General features: G+C 37.9%; 1 protein-coding gene across 1 annotated transcript in view; it reads left to right on the top strand.

Moving 5' to 3' along the window:
* Positions 1–14,004, top strand: part of LOC308700339 (teneurin-2-like) — a 100,351-nt gene that overhangs the window by 82,126 nt on the left and 4,221 nt on the right. The gene's annotated exons all lie outside the window — the stretch shown is intronic.

Here is a 14,004-nt window from a genome sequence, read left to right as displayed (position 1 = left end):
GTTAAAAACACTGTTGTTAGAGACATTTCTTGCGGAAAAGAGACTTTAAATAGCAGGTTATATCCTAATTCTGACAAAACAATCTCTTTCTGCCCCCCAGGGCGCAAGATTATTGAGTACGATGTGACAGAAATACCGTCTCAATCCAAATAAGTATTTTATATTAAAATCTAGGAGTGTTATTAGTTGGGTGGAAGCAATTTAGGTATTTTGACAGGCTTGTCGTTTTAAAATATATATTTGTTTTTACCTATTTCTGCTAATAATTCTGTAATATTCTAAAATTACAGAAATAATAGGTTAATATTTTATTATTTTCAAATACAGAAACTAATTTGAAAACAATGCCTTATTCTTCATTTATTTATTTAATTATAAAATAATATTATAAAATTATAAAATAATATATAATATATATAGTAACAATACATCAGCATCCATGATGTAGGGGGCATGGTCTGAAACCTGAATATGCGCCACAATATAAAGACCTCATAATGTAGGTCAAACCAGTACACACACACACACACACACACACACACACACACACACACACACACACTACCATTCAAACAAATGTTTGGGGTCAGTAGTTTTTTTGTTTTTATATGTTTTTAGGAAGTCTTGTAAATTTATTTAATAAAAAATAATAAAATTTTATTTAATAAAAAAATTCCACTGATGGCAAAGCTGATATTTTAGTGTCACGTGATCCCTCAGAAATAATTGTAATATGCGAATTTGGTGCTCAATATATGTATTCAACATGTATTCTTATTATATTAATTTTGAAAACAGTTTTGCTGCTTGAAGAATATTTTTCGTTGAGAAACAGAAAATTTAAAGAACAGCATTTATTTGACACCGAAATGTTTTGTAACATTATGAATGTGTTTACTGTCATTTTTTAATCCATTTAATCTGTCATTAATTATGTGCTTACAGAATATATATCATTATAGTTATGTGACTTTCATGCTCAGTAAGTTTTCAAACAGACAGAGTACTGTGTGCTTACAGATCACAAACATACACTGTATTATGCATGCACAGCTTTTAGAGGTATTAGTATTCATAGTTCCCTCAAATACAAATGCTCTGTCTCTCATGCGTACACACACACTCACCCCTGTGGCTCAGATTTTGCACACACACACACACACACACACACACACACACACACACACACACACACACACACACACACACACACACACACACACACACACACACACACACACACACACACACACACACACACACACACTTTCTCTCTCTCTCTCTCTCTCTCTCTCTCTCTCTCTCTCTCTCTCTTTCTATATATATATATATATATATATATATATTTTTTTTTTTTTTTTTTTTCTGTATCTTTCTCCTGCTGGGCAGAGGGTCACCTCCTCTGTTCCCAGATCAGAGAGGAAGCATACCTGCATGTACTATTCATGAGGCTGGGCTGCATGTTTAATTCACAAGGACAGGTCTCAGGCCTGTTGGAAGTGTAGGTTCCTGACTGGCTGTAATTAAAGCAGAGCTGATAGGCTGTCCTGTATGTCAGCATGGGTTATCCAGCACTCAGACATGAATGCTTTTGGGACTGCTGGGGCCGTTGTGTACAGGATTGGATAGTGGCAAGGTTTTGTTCAGTTCAAGGTCTGTATACGCACACATATATTGACAGTTTGCCCGTGACCTCCAGCGTTAATTGTCTGCTGGGTTTGATTGGTTTCTTTGTGTTGGTGATTGTGGACACGCCCACCGGCACCTTCCTCATCAGAATTTACCCAGCAGACGTTTTGTGGTCTACGTCGGGGGTTTTCAATCTTTACAGATCCAAAGGCCCCCAAAGTCAGACTCCCAGCCAAAATAGAGACTCCCAGTATTAAAATGTAAATATTCTCTGAAACGCTTTAAAACCTTCATTAAGAACATTCAACTTATTATAAAATGCAAATACGTCTTTATTTAGAAATGTGTTAATAGAAATGCCATGAAAATTTAAGCTCTTTATATTTTATTTATTTTCGGCATGGAACCCCTGGAGTACCCTCGGGGACCCCCTGAAGGTTGAAAACCCTGGGTCTACATGAAGGGTTTGCAGTGGAAAGAAAGATAAAGAGCTACGGAGTGCACTAGAATGTAATTTCAGTTCAGCAAATCTAGTTATTTTTTAGTTCTTGATCCTGACATTCTTTAGAAAGTTTATAATTAAGATGAGATTATTTATTTCATATAGTTTATGCTCATGTGCTTTATTTCACGTCATGTTTCTAGCTTGTTCATGAAATAAATACAATTAGTGTAATTTAATCAGTTTTCACATTTCCCAGAAATTTTATTAATGCTAGATCTCATAATATATTTCATTATACATGTTTTTTATTTACAGAAACATGGAAACATTTAGTAGCACAGAAACCTGTCAACACTGCCCCGCAACTTTTATGAATAAATTAGCTTTGCTACTGAACTGCTACATTATATTACTTAGCAATGAGGAGGTATGTTGCTGTTTTTGCTGTTTAATTAAACTCACAGCTTCATTTCTAGTAGAGAGTGCTGCACAGACGCAGGTAATTCACATGCTCATCCCTCTCTTGATAGACTTATTAATTCAAATAAATGTTATGATTCCATCAAATAAATGTAATCTTACCACACTACTAGGGTGACCGGTTAGTCCTGAAATTGCTATTTTATTTCATTATTTTTCATTTTATTTGATCTTTTTATCCATTTTTATAATATATATATATATATATATATATTAGGGCTGTCAAAAGATCGCATCCAAAATAAAAGTTTGTGTTTACATAATATATGTGTGTGTACTGTGTATAATTATTTTGTATATATAAATACACACACATGCATGTATATATTTAAGAAATATTTGCATATATATACTGTATATTATTTTTTATATATAAATTACACATTTTTCTTAAATATATACAAGCATTTGTGTGTATTTATATATACAAATTTAATTATACACATTACACATATTATTTAAACACAAACTTTTATTTTGGATGCGATTAATCGCGATTAATCTTTTGACAACCCTAATATATATATATATATATATATATATATATATATATATATATATATATATATATATATATATATATATATAGTATCATCTTATCACATATATAATTAAAATATAAAATATATTTTATAAACTACTATAAATGTAAATACATAAATAAATGAATGTAAATTCATTTGTCCATAACCACTCCATAAAGCCTATTGTTTCATATTAAACCTCTGCTAAGAAGCACTAACCCTGACAGGTAACAAATGATGATATTTCTTAAAGTACTCCTGTCGGGAAACTCCAGTGGGTTCCAGCATTTAATTCTGTCCTTCGGTTCTCCACGCTGTCGTCATAAATCACTGGAAGTTGCCAATGTGTGTGATATCTATCGGCTTTATGCCTGGGTAATATTTAGACAGCTAACTGGCACTGGATAATTGTCACACAATCTTTCCTCATTTGCACCCAAAATTATGAAGCGATCTTAAAATGAAGGGCCGCCATTCGGCATTGAATCATGAATGTTCAGGTGTGTTAGAATGGGCTCCTGTACTGAAGCCATCAGGACTACCCAGCAGCACTAAGCCTGCCATCTGCTGAGACAGAACCACACTCCCCACACCAATCCAAACCTCACTAAGCCAGGAAGCCGGCCCAAACTCTGGCCCCTCTCCCCGTTCCCCTGCTAGCAGGCCCCACCCCTATCACTGCAGCTTTTTAATTGGGGTTCTGTCAATGCAGATGGGCCACCTGTCACACACATGCACGTGCAATTCACAAACTCATTTCCAATATATTCACATTTATTAACTGCATTACTCATTGCATTTGCGGAGGCTTTGAAGTGTGGCGAGAGAACTCACGAGTACAGATTGGAGCACCAGCAGACCACCCAGGATCTGTGCTGGCATTGCCCAGCATCACACACACCATTCATGGGCAACAGGCGAGTATGTGGGCCTTCTGAGTGGAATCATGCAAGTGCCTGTCCGTTTCAATTTTAAGTGTTAACCGCAGAGACAGTGATCCACATGGACACAGTCTTTTACATATACGTTTTATCAATGAGTTAAAGAAATAGTTCACCCCAAAATGAAAATTCTGTCATTATTTACCCACTGCCATGTTGTTCCATGTTCTTGGATCTTTTGTTTCACTGAAGAAAAAATTTAATTAAATAAATAACAGCATATGGACATAGGAGTGACATGATCTGAATGTCTGAAAATAACGGATGGATTTTAATTTTTGTGTGAACTATGGAATATGATTAAAGCCTGAACAAATATATAATAATTTTTTAATACACTTACACTTTTTTGGTTAAACAAAATTTAAATAAAAGAATAAACTATTTTTTGATTATAACGTTTAAAGGTATTTTGTCTTGAGAATGAATTAAAAATATAAAATGTTGTGTATATTTCTAGAATAGACATTAAATTTTGCATCCCTATATTACTTATTAAAGTAATTCTATTTTGAGTTTAAATGGTAACACTTTACAATAAGGTTTCATTCATTAACATTAGTTAATATTAACTAACATGAACTAACTATGAGCAATACATTTGTTTATGTATTTGTTAATCTTTTTTAATATTAGTTAATAAAAAAACATTTGTTCATTGTTTGTTAACAGTGCGTTAACTAACATTAACAAATACACATTTTTATTTTAATAATGTATTAGTAAATGCTGAAGTTAACATTAACTGAGATTAATAAATGCTGTAGTCATAAAGTGTTGTTCATTGATATGTTTCATGTTAATTAAAACAGTTAAATAATGTTAACTATGAAACCTTATTGTAAAGTGTTACCGTTTAAACTTAAAACGATCATTTAGATGTTACAAATTATAATTGTGATATGTGTGTATTTTGTCAACAGAGATTTTAATTATTATTATTATTACTTATCTATTCTGTAAAATAATACTGCATAAATCATTGATATGTTTCACGTTAATTAAAACAGTTAAATAATGTTAACTATGAAACCCTATTGTAAAGTGTTACCGTTTAAACTTAAAACGATCATTTAGATATTACAAATTATAATTGTGTTATGTATGTGTTTTGTCCTCAGAGATTTTAGTTATTATTATTATTACTTATCTATTCTGTAAAATAATACTGCATAAAACTCCCAGTTTAATTTTGTTGTACAGTAGATATAGTGGAAAAGGCTTGTTTAATGTTGATGCCCCATTCAGGCTCTCAGCTGTTTTATCTCTGAAGGTCTCCAGTTCAGTTTTGCCCCTAGGTTTCTTTGAACATAGATGAGTAAAAGGTAATTTGAAAATGAAATCAAATATTTCATAAAAAACCAACTGCCATATTGTGCTTAAAATGGGATCCAGCACATTAAGTAGCCGAATAGATCAGAGATGTGTTCAGCTGTGTAAATAGCACAGAATGTCACATGGACAGTTCCTCAGTGTGCAGAGATGGAGGCTTGGAGAGTCTGTGTCTGCAGAGGCTCATCTCCTCTCGCCTCTGGGTCACACAACATAAGCCGACACACTAAAGTTAATAGGCCTATTTTTATTTCTGTATCAACACTAACAGAGAGAGCATTTTCACACACTGCCTGCCTCTCCCTCTACAGGAGAAAAACCACTGACAAAATCCACCTTTTATAAACCAAAGAGAGAAAGTTTGGAGGAAAATCTCCAGCCCTGTGATGCAACAGCAGCCTCCTGTAAGGCCGTGATCGGAAGAGTTTTGGGTCGTCACTATTCTAGTCACTTTTTTGTTGACAAATAAGTTAATTTGCGAGCGGTGCATGGCGAAATGTACTGTATGTCAGCTCAAAGATGGGAATGACATGAGCTCCCATAGGATGAAGGGTTCATTTCCCCTTCAGTCTCCTAGTCACTATTTCCGCTTTATCACCCTTTTTTCTGTCTATTTGTGTGGCTAAAGGTGGGCAGGCATCATCTATCCATCCAATAGAAAACAAATAAACTTTTAGCTTTGCTTGGCTTTGACTTTGACTAAATTGATCATTGGCTATTTTTCCAAAGGGCATTTTCATTCAATGAATGTAGACAACTCCACTGCTCATAACTAAGACGTTGTGATGAGAAGACTGATCACAAGATGCAGATGTAAGATGCCTATACAGATAAACAACTACATTGAACATTAATCTCTCACATCAGTTTATGACTTGATGCTAAGGAAGATTATCTCTGTGTGGCCATCCGGATGGTCTTGATTGAGTAACATGACATTTAAAAGCAAAGAATATTTTTTCTTTCTTTCTTGGAATTGGAGGTCATGCCTGTTTCTGTTTATGTGGGTGACTTTTATAAGGGCTTAGATTGATTACCCTGAATATTCCACGTACAGATTAACACCTTGAGCCATTTAGAGAGGAACACGCAGCTCTGTGTGTGTGTTCTCTATGTAAATGATGTTATTTTATAGGTCAGGCCTTTCCTGCTAAAGAAGAAACCAAACCTTTCTCTGAGAGGTGCCTGCACAGCTGCCAGCACCGGAAGATTGATTGCCAAAGTATGCAGTTGTCAGACAGGTAGAGGAAGGGAGAGAGACAAGCTGGGGGGAAAGGGGGAGGATCCGACAGATTGCTTCGGCGCAAGAGAGAGAGACGGAGAGAGAGAGAGAGATCGGAAAACAAGAAGGAGGGTGGAATCGGTTTTCGGCAGCATAAATGACTGAAGATGGCCCGGTCCTGTGAAGGCTTATTTCCAATCATAGAGTGAGGCCTCTTCACCAGCTGATGCCTGCTTCAATTTTACTCTCATCTCAGGACTCGCAAGCTGCTCTCTTCCCCTTCCATACAGACTCGTGCACACTCAAATAAGATTTCCAAGCAGGTCGCACTATCACAATTGAACCAAAGAGGAGCAGCGCTTTCACATGTACGGCATAGGGGATGTTTTTGGAGGTGTGCATTGTCGTTACGGCCTGGCTGGTGTTTGGTTTCGAGTGTGTTTGTAGCAGGGTCCTGTGTCAACTTCTTAAAGTGCAGCTTGGGTCCGTTAGCCATGAGAGAATTTGATTTGTTTGTTTGTGCAGATATCAGAGATTCAATTTGAGTTGTGTGATATGCTGTGCACACATTCACAGGTCCATGAACTCTTTGAACCAGATGTCTCTGCGGTTATTTCTGCATTTGATGGTAGTATCCATTCTGCATCATTTCACCTCCATTAGCTATGGGCCATGTAATTTTTGACCTCAGAAGAGGATTCTTGTGAATGTTTAATTATAGCACTTGCAGTCTCACTCATGTTTTTTATTCACATACACTTTTCAGCACAAACCGCTTAATACTGTAAGATCATTTAGTAATTTTAGTGATTCGTCAATTTAGCTCAAATGAATTATTAATTAATTTATAGGGAATTCGAAAGAGTCACTTATTACAACCGAGCAAATGACTCATTCGCGGTTCATTTGAACTGGCTGTAACTATCAACTCTGCAACGGATATAAATATCCGAACTATAGTGAAACACTATAGTTAGCAAGGTAACTTAGATCAGAAGTTTAAGACATAAAATTCATAAGCACATAACACAAGTAATACTTCTCTTTAAAATACAAACAAGACTTTATTGATTATTCTTACACATAAAACTAATATCTAACACAAACACACGCACACACATTCATACGAGTTGCAGAAAGAAAGAGAGTGAGGAAAGAATAGGTTTTAAGAGTGAGATGATGAAATCCCAAGTTTCTATATGCCCTTATAAGACATGACCTGGAACGAACCATCAATCATTAATTAACCCTTCTATCGTTTCTTAGACAGGTTATTACATTTATATCAATACACCAGTTCAGCTTAAGAGTCTGGAGGCAGTACTTGCTTGTCTTTGCTTTGGGGATTCCCTTTGTCTGCGTAAAAGGGGTTTCCCGAGTTTGTTCGTCTCCTCGTGCCTGATGTCCGGCGCGGCCAGTCACGTGGTTTGCTGGCGGGTGAATGAAAGTCTTTGTTGAAGCTGGCTTTGCAGAAGAAACGTAGACCGAAATCTCGCCGCAAAACTTAACTTAGAACCGAGACTCACAACGGAAAAGAAAGGAAACTAAGAAAAGAAAGGAAATTGAGACGAGAGTAGATGATGGCTTGAATGAAGTTGTTTAACCCATGTTCTTCTGATCTTGATTTGGGTTCTTTTGTCTGCGCGTTTACATGGTTACTTGTCTGTCTGGTCTCTTCTCCCTTCGCGCACTTTTCTTGTTGAGAACTCTTCACGAGAGAGAAAACTTTGTTCGGGTCTAAGATCTTAAACTCACATGTCCGCCCAGCCTCCTGGATCAGTTCTGACCAATTAGACACTGTCTTTATTTAGGAGGTGGCGTTCTCTTCACTTCTTATCATAAATCAAGCTTATCTGTGCTCTCCTTACTCTCTAAGCTCTAGCAGAGAGGACATAGGCCACAGTTTAGACATTATTACTATTATAAGAATACGAAACATTTTACACAATCAAGCCATCTTTTGAATTAAGAACATACGATCATGCTGATAGGAAGCACGACACACTTTCATTCAAGCATCTAATAGTTATAACAATTACATGAATTATATAGGATCTAAGCATATTAGACACACATATATTGTAGAAACAACATAGAATCATGTAGTTGCATGATGTTTTTATTATAAGTCCATTGAAAATTGTTATTGAATGAGTTTATGTATAGTTATAGGTAAAATCTCAGTTCTGTGGTTTGAAAAGATTTTACACCCTGAGGTCACTCAGAGGTCCTAAGAAGAAGATGGTCTGTTTTGTATCTGTGTGGAGTCCAGCAGCTTCTCTGCTGTTATCTTGATCGAGCACCGAGCTTTTGCCATCTCTGAACCAATCATTCTTTTCCAAGCTATCTCACGTTGACAAGTTCTTCCTTTAGTTTGGCCATAAAAAGTTCTTAGTTGGAGGTTTTCGTTGGTTAGGTAGACTGGCTGGAGCCTCCTTTTATGGCTCTGGGGTTGGTGATTTGATGTCTGGAATGTTGAGTTCTGTGTGGAATTATGTTTGAACAATTCACCTGGAAGATTCATTTGTGTTTGTTTCGCCCTCAAATCCTACAATACATTCGTACTTTTGTTGTATATGGAAATGGAATGGAAATGGAAATTGTTTTATTTGAAACAGGGACAATGCACAAATAAACATTAAAATTGTTAAACAAGAGAATATGTTTTGGGCCAGGTTATAGCAACAATTGCTAATTTCCACCTGTAGTCCCTGGTGATTATATCAGATAATTTCACATTTATACCAGATGTGATGCTGTAAAGGTACCTGGTTAAGAAATGGTGGTAGGTGTTCTCTGTAGCTGAAGTTTGATTGTGAAGTTTATTCAATATTCATCATGAAAATCCCACATCGACTTAAAACGTGTCCTATTCACATACATTTGACTGCTATATAAGTGGCTAAATTTCCTAAAGCTAGTAGCTGTATTAAAAAAAAAAATCTAACAAAAGTACACACAGGAGAAGATCACAGGAGAAAGCTTAGCAAAATAACCATGTTTAACTTGTTGATGACACCAAACAAATAACTGAATGAACCGAGTGTTTAAATACACATGGGAAGCTTATTAACAGAAACTGAAACAGGTGTGTAATTCAAATCAGTAACCATAGTGGCGGGAAATGAGAACAAAGGAAACAGGAACTAGAATTAAAACAAAACGTAAACGTGACATTAACAACACATAAGGTATATTTAAAGAGACATCTTCTGTAAAACTATAAAATATTTGTATAATTGCAAATAAACAATAAATACAATGTAATAAAAAAAAAGTCTTCCATTTGAGACAAGACTATTCTTGTAAAATCCACACACTAGATGGCAGAGTACAGCGTGAAGTGTAAGTACACATAATTCGGGACCAAATCTCACCGACAATAAATTTGTGGTCACAATTTGTCAAAGTTTTGTTGAAATTTTCTTTCCCCATCACACAAAATTTTCAATCTCATGGATTGCTATTGAAATCACTGAATTTTGTCTGTGAAAATTCACTTAACAGAGATCAATGTGACTGCACATTAATGATGCCATAGTATTATTTGCATACTGAATTGTTATTGATCTTTATTGCACATTATAGTAAGTTCTACTATTTCCTTCATGCAAATTTAGTTTGCACCATTTACTTCCCAGCCTTTTTTTCAGAAAAAGAGGGAAGGAGAATTGTTGCACAATTTTAGGTCATAAACGCAGGAAAATTGTCCTAAAAGAAAATTGTTTGAATTCCTGAGCTCAGGCTGAGAAGTGAACAATGCAACACTCTGCTTCTCTCTGCCTCTTTTCTTTATTTCCCTCTATTCTTTCACCCCCCTCTTTCTCTCCCAGACTTCATCAGTGGTTGCCAAGGTATCTGTGTGGGGCAGATTTAAATTCTCAGCTGCGCTCCGAGGCCAATTTGTTATCCTAACAGGAGCCAATCAGAATACAGGTGCCCGCAGCTCGCTGAAGATTTATGGGCCCTCTCTCTACTCGTGCCGCGCACAGATCATATTCTGGATATGGCACAGCAATCCCAGCAAACATAATTAGACAAGTTTTCGGAGACCTTTGTTTTGGTGTTTAGAATACCCCTCACCCATAGTTGGATTAGAGGTGAAGAGGAGAATGGGAAGTGAAGAGAAGTTTTTAAAAACCGAACAAGTGTTGTTTGGGTCAGGGAGAAACTTGTCTCAGTGAACTGGGTGTTTTGGTATGTGGGTGTTCCAAAAAAGAAAAAGTGGTTAAAAAAGTATTTTACTCCTATTACAGTATGCACAGAGAGGTATTTCATGACCAGTCACTTACATGTCTTGATATGCGCTGATGTTGGTTATTTAAAGTGGAGAAATGATGTATATAATGAGGGTGTCAATCAGAGGTGTGTGGGCAGCGAGTGTGAGATCAGACAGTTAAATGAGGGATAGATCTGAAAATGGAAAGTTAAAAATGAATAAATAAACACTGGTGTTTGACACTAACTACATGTTTGGTGATGAGGGGTCTTCTGGGGCTGTCACAACTAATGAGTGGCAGGGGCCATTTTCAGCAATGCATATTTAATAGGGCTCAATGACACACACACACACACACACACACACATATATATAGAGTGAGAACACACACCTGTCTGACTGAGACATGGTCATTAATCACCTCATGCACAACACACACCATGACCTCAACAATGACTTCTTCAGTATCTGCAGAGAACTTACAGAAAATACCTCAGCTTATATCCTTTTTTTGTCTCACGTTGACATCTTCTCTTCTCTTCTCTTCTCTTCTCTTCTCTTCTCTTCTCTTCTCTTCTCTTCTCTTCTCTTCTCTTCTCTTCTCTTCTCTTCTCTTCTCTTCCCTTCCCTTCCCTTCCCTTCCCTTCCCTTCCCTTCCCTTCCCTTCCCTTCCCTTCCCTTCCCTTCCCTTACCTTACCTTACCTTACCTTACCTTACCTTCCCTTCCCTTCCCTTCCCTTCCCTTCCCTTCCCCTCCCCTCCCCTCCCCTCACCTCACCTCACCTCCCCTCCCCTTCCCTTCCCTTCCCTTCCCTTCCCTTACCTTACCTTACCTTACCTTACCTTACCTTACCTTCCCTTCCCTTCCCTTCCCCTCCCCTTACCTTACCTTACCTTACCTCACCTTACCTTCCCTTCACTTCTTCTTTTGTTTCATCTCCTCTTTTATCATGTTTTCTCTTTGTCTTGTTTTGTCTGACCTCGTTCCATCCCATCAAGTCTGTTGGTCTGTCCTCATCTTATCTTGTCTCTTTTTATCTCCTCTTCTATCCTTTGCCTATCTCTCCTCATCTCATCTCTCATCAGTTCTCCTTGTCTCACCTCATCTGTTCTTGTCTCATTTTATCTCCTTTTCTCTCCTCTCCTGTTTTTCTCACTTCACGTCATCTCATCTCTTTTAGTTCCTTGGTTTTGACTTCCGTTTTCTTGTTCTTTTTCCCATATCTTCATCTCATCTTGTCTTCCTTGACTTTCTTTTTTTCGGTTCTTCTTTTCTTGTCTCCTCTCATTTATTTTATTTCATCATCTGTCTCCTCACTTCATTTTTTACCCTCTCATTCCTTCATCTCTTCTCCTCTCCTCATCTTGTTTCACCTCATCTGCTTTCAGCTCTTCTCCTCTGGACTAATTTGTATCTCCTCTTCTCTCCTCCTTTAGTTCTTTTGGTCAATTTTCCCTTCCCTTGTCCTATCTCTTATGTGACCTTATCTTGTCTCTCTTCTTTCTTCAGTTCGTCTCTTCTTGTCTCATCTCCTCACCTTGTCTTGACTCCTCTCCTTCATTTTATCTCTTCTTCTCTAGTCTTATCTCTGCTGGCCTTAGCTTTTCTTTTCTTAGCTTTTCTCTTCTTATCTCACCTCCTCTTCTCATATTGACTCCCCAAATCTTTATTTCATCTCCTTTTCTCTCTGCTGTCCTCTTCTCATGTCATCTCATATCATCAAGGTCTCCTTGTCTTATGTTGTGCTCTCCTCTCCTCTCCTCTCCTCTCCTCTCCTCTCCTCTCCTCTCCTCTCCTCTCCTCTCCTCTCCTCTCCTCTCCTCTCCTCTCCTCTCCTCTCCTCTCCTCTCCTCTCCTCTCTGCTCGTTCATTTGTTTTGATTTTGTTTTCTATAGTCCGATCTTTAATTATCCTCATCTCATGTCCTCTCATTTCTTATTTTATCTCCTCTTATGTCATCTCATCATTAGTATCCATTTCTCATTTACTCTCATCTTGTTTCACCTTGCCTACTTTCAGCTCTCCCCCTCTTGTCATCTCACCTCCTCTTCTTGTCTTGATTCTTCTCCTTTCTCAATTTGATTCCCTCTTGTCTCAGTTCATCTCTTCATCTGGCTTCTCTCGTTGTTCTTTCTCTTCTCCTCTCACTTCCTGTCTCCCAGTAAACAAGTCATGTTCCTCCTTCAGATCATTATGTCCCTAGTTTCTCAGTCCCTGTGGACTTTGAAAAGTGCAAAACTGCCATTGTCTCCAGACTGTCCTCTGCATAACCCCACCCTGTCAGCACTCCTTTTTTGGGTTCAATCTGGCCTCTCTTTATTTCTGTCCACCCCCTGGTCTGGCTTCATCTCTCTCTATCTCTCTTGCTCTCACGTCTTCCATCATCTCAGTTGGCTTCAACTCTTCCCCCAGCTTCCCTCCCAAACAATGCTCGACATAAATCACTGTCAATTAAGCACACTATGTAAATCAACCATTTTAATTTCATTCCGCAATTAAGCCACTCCATCCGCATTCGGCTTCCCCTTACTGTCCCGAGATGAAATGAGCTTTCAATAGAGATTCAGCCAATAGCTATGAGTTACACTTCAACTTGAGTGCACACGCTTCCAAAATGACCTTAATTAATTTCACTCCGTCACCCCTGTCAGCTGGCAAATTAGTGGCTGCAACCTTCTGCGTGGGTAAAAATGATTTGGCATTTAAGTGACTGACTTGACCTTGTGAGTGGCCCAACTTCAGACGGCGGAGGAATGACACAGAGGCGGCCTGCAGGAAGTTAGCAGAGCTATATTTTTAGACGTGCACTTCTGCTGACTTCTTGTCACTCTGCTGCTCATTGCAGGGCTGATTACTGCCTACCTGCAACCTGCTAGCTTCCCTTTAGAGTTTGTGCACGGTCGCACCTGACAGGAAGAACGGAAGCGTGATGACGCAGGTTCAGATAAAGGCATGGAGCTGGAGGTGGAGGTGCCACCTGTGGCATCACACCATCATTTGGAGAAGCGAGAAGGGGCGGAAAGAACGTTATGGAGAGAGAGTGTGAACACAAAGAAATGCGAGATTCTGCTTTTTTCCACAGCTGACTGAGCCTCCCGGTTCATGCACACAAGTTTTGCTTGAGTTTGTGCACTTCTGTGTGTATGTGTTATGCATGCATGTGTGTGAGTCAGTGAGGCCTAAGGCAGTGTAGATGTCACCCTCAGCTGG

Source organism: Scardinius erythrophthalmus (assembly GCF_964197995.2).
Source record: "Scardinius erythrophthalmus genome assembly, chromosome: 13".
NCBI lineage: Eukaryota > Metazoa > Chordata > Actinopteri > Cypriniformes > Leuciscidae > Scardinius > Scardinius erythrophthalmus.
The sequence above is the reverse complement of the archived record's forward strand: the minus strand, read 5'-3'. Positions and strand labels throughout refer to the sequence as shown.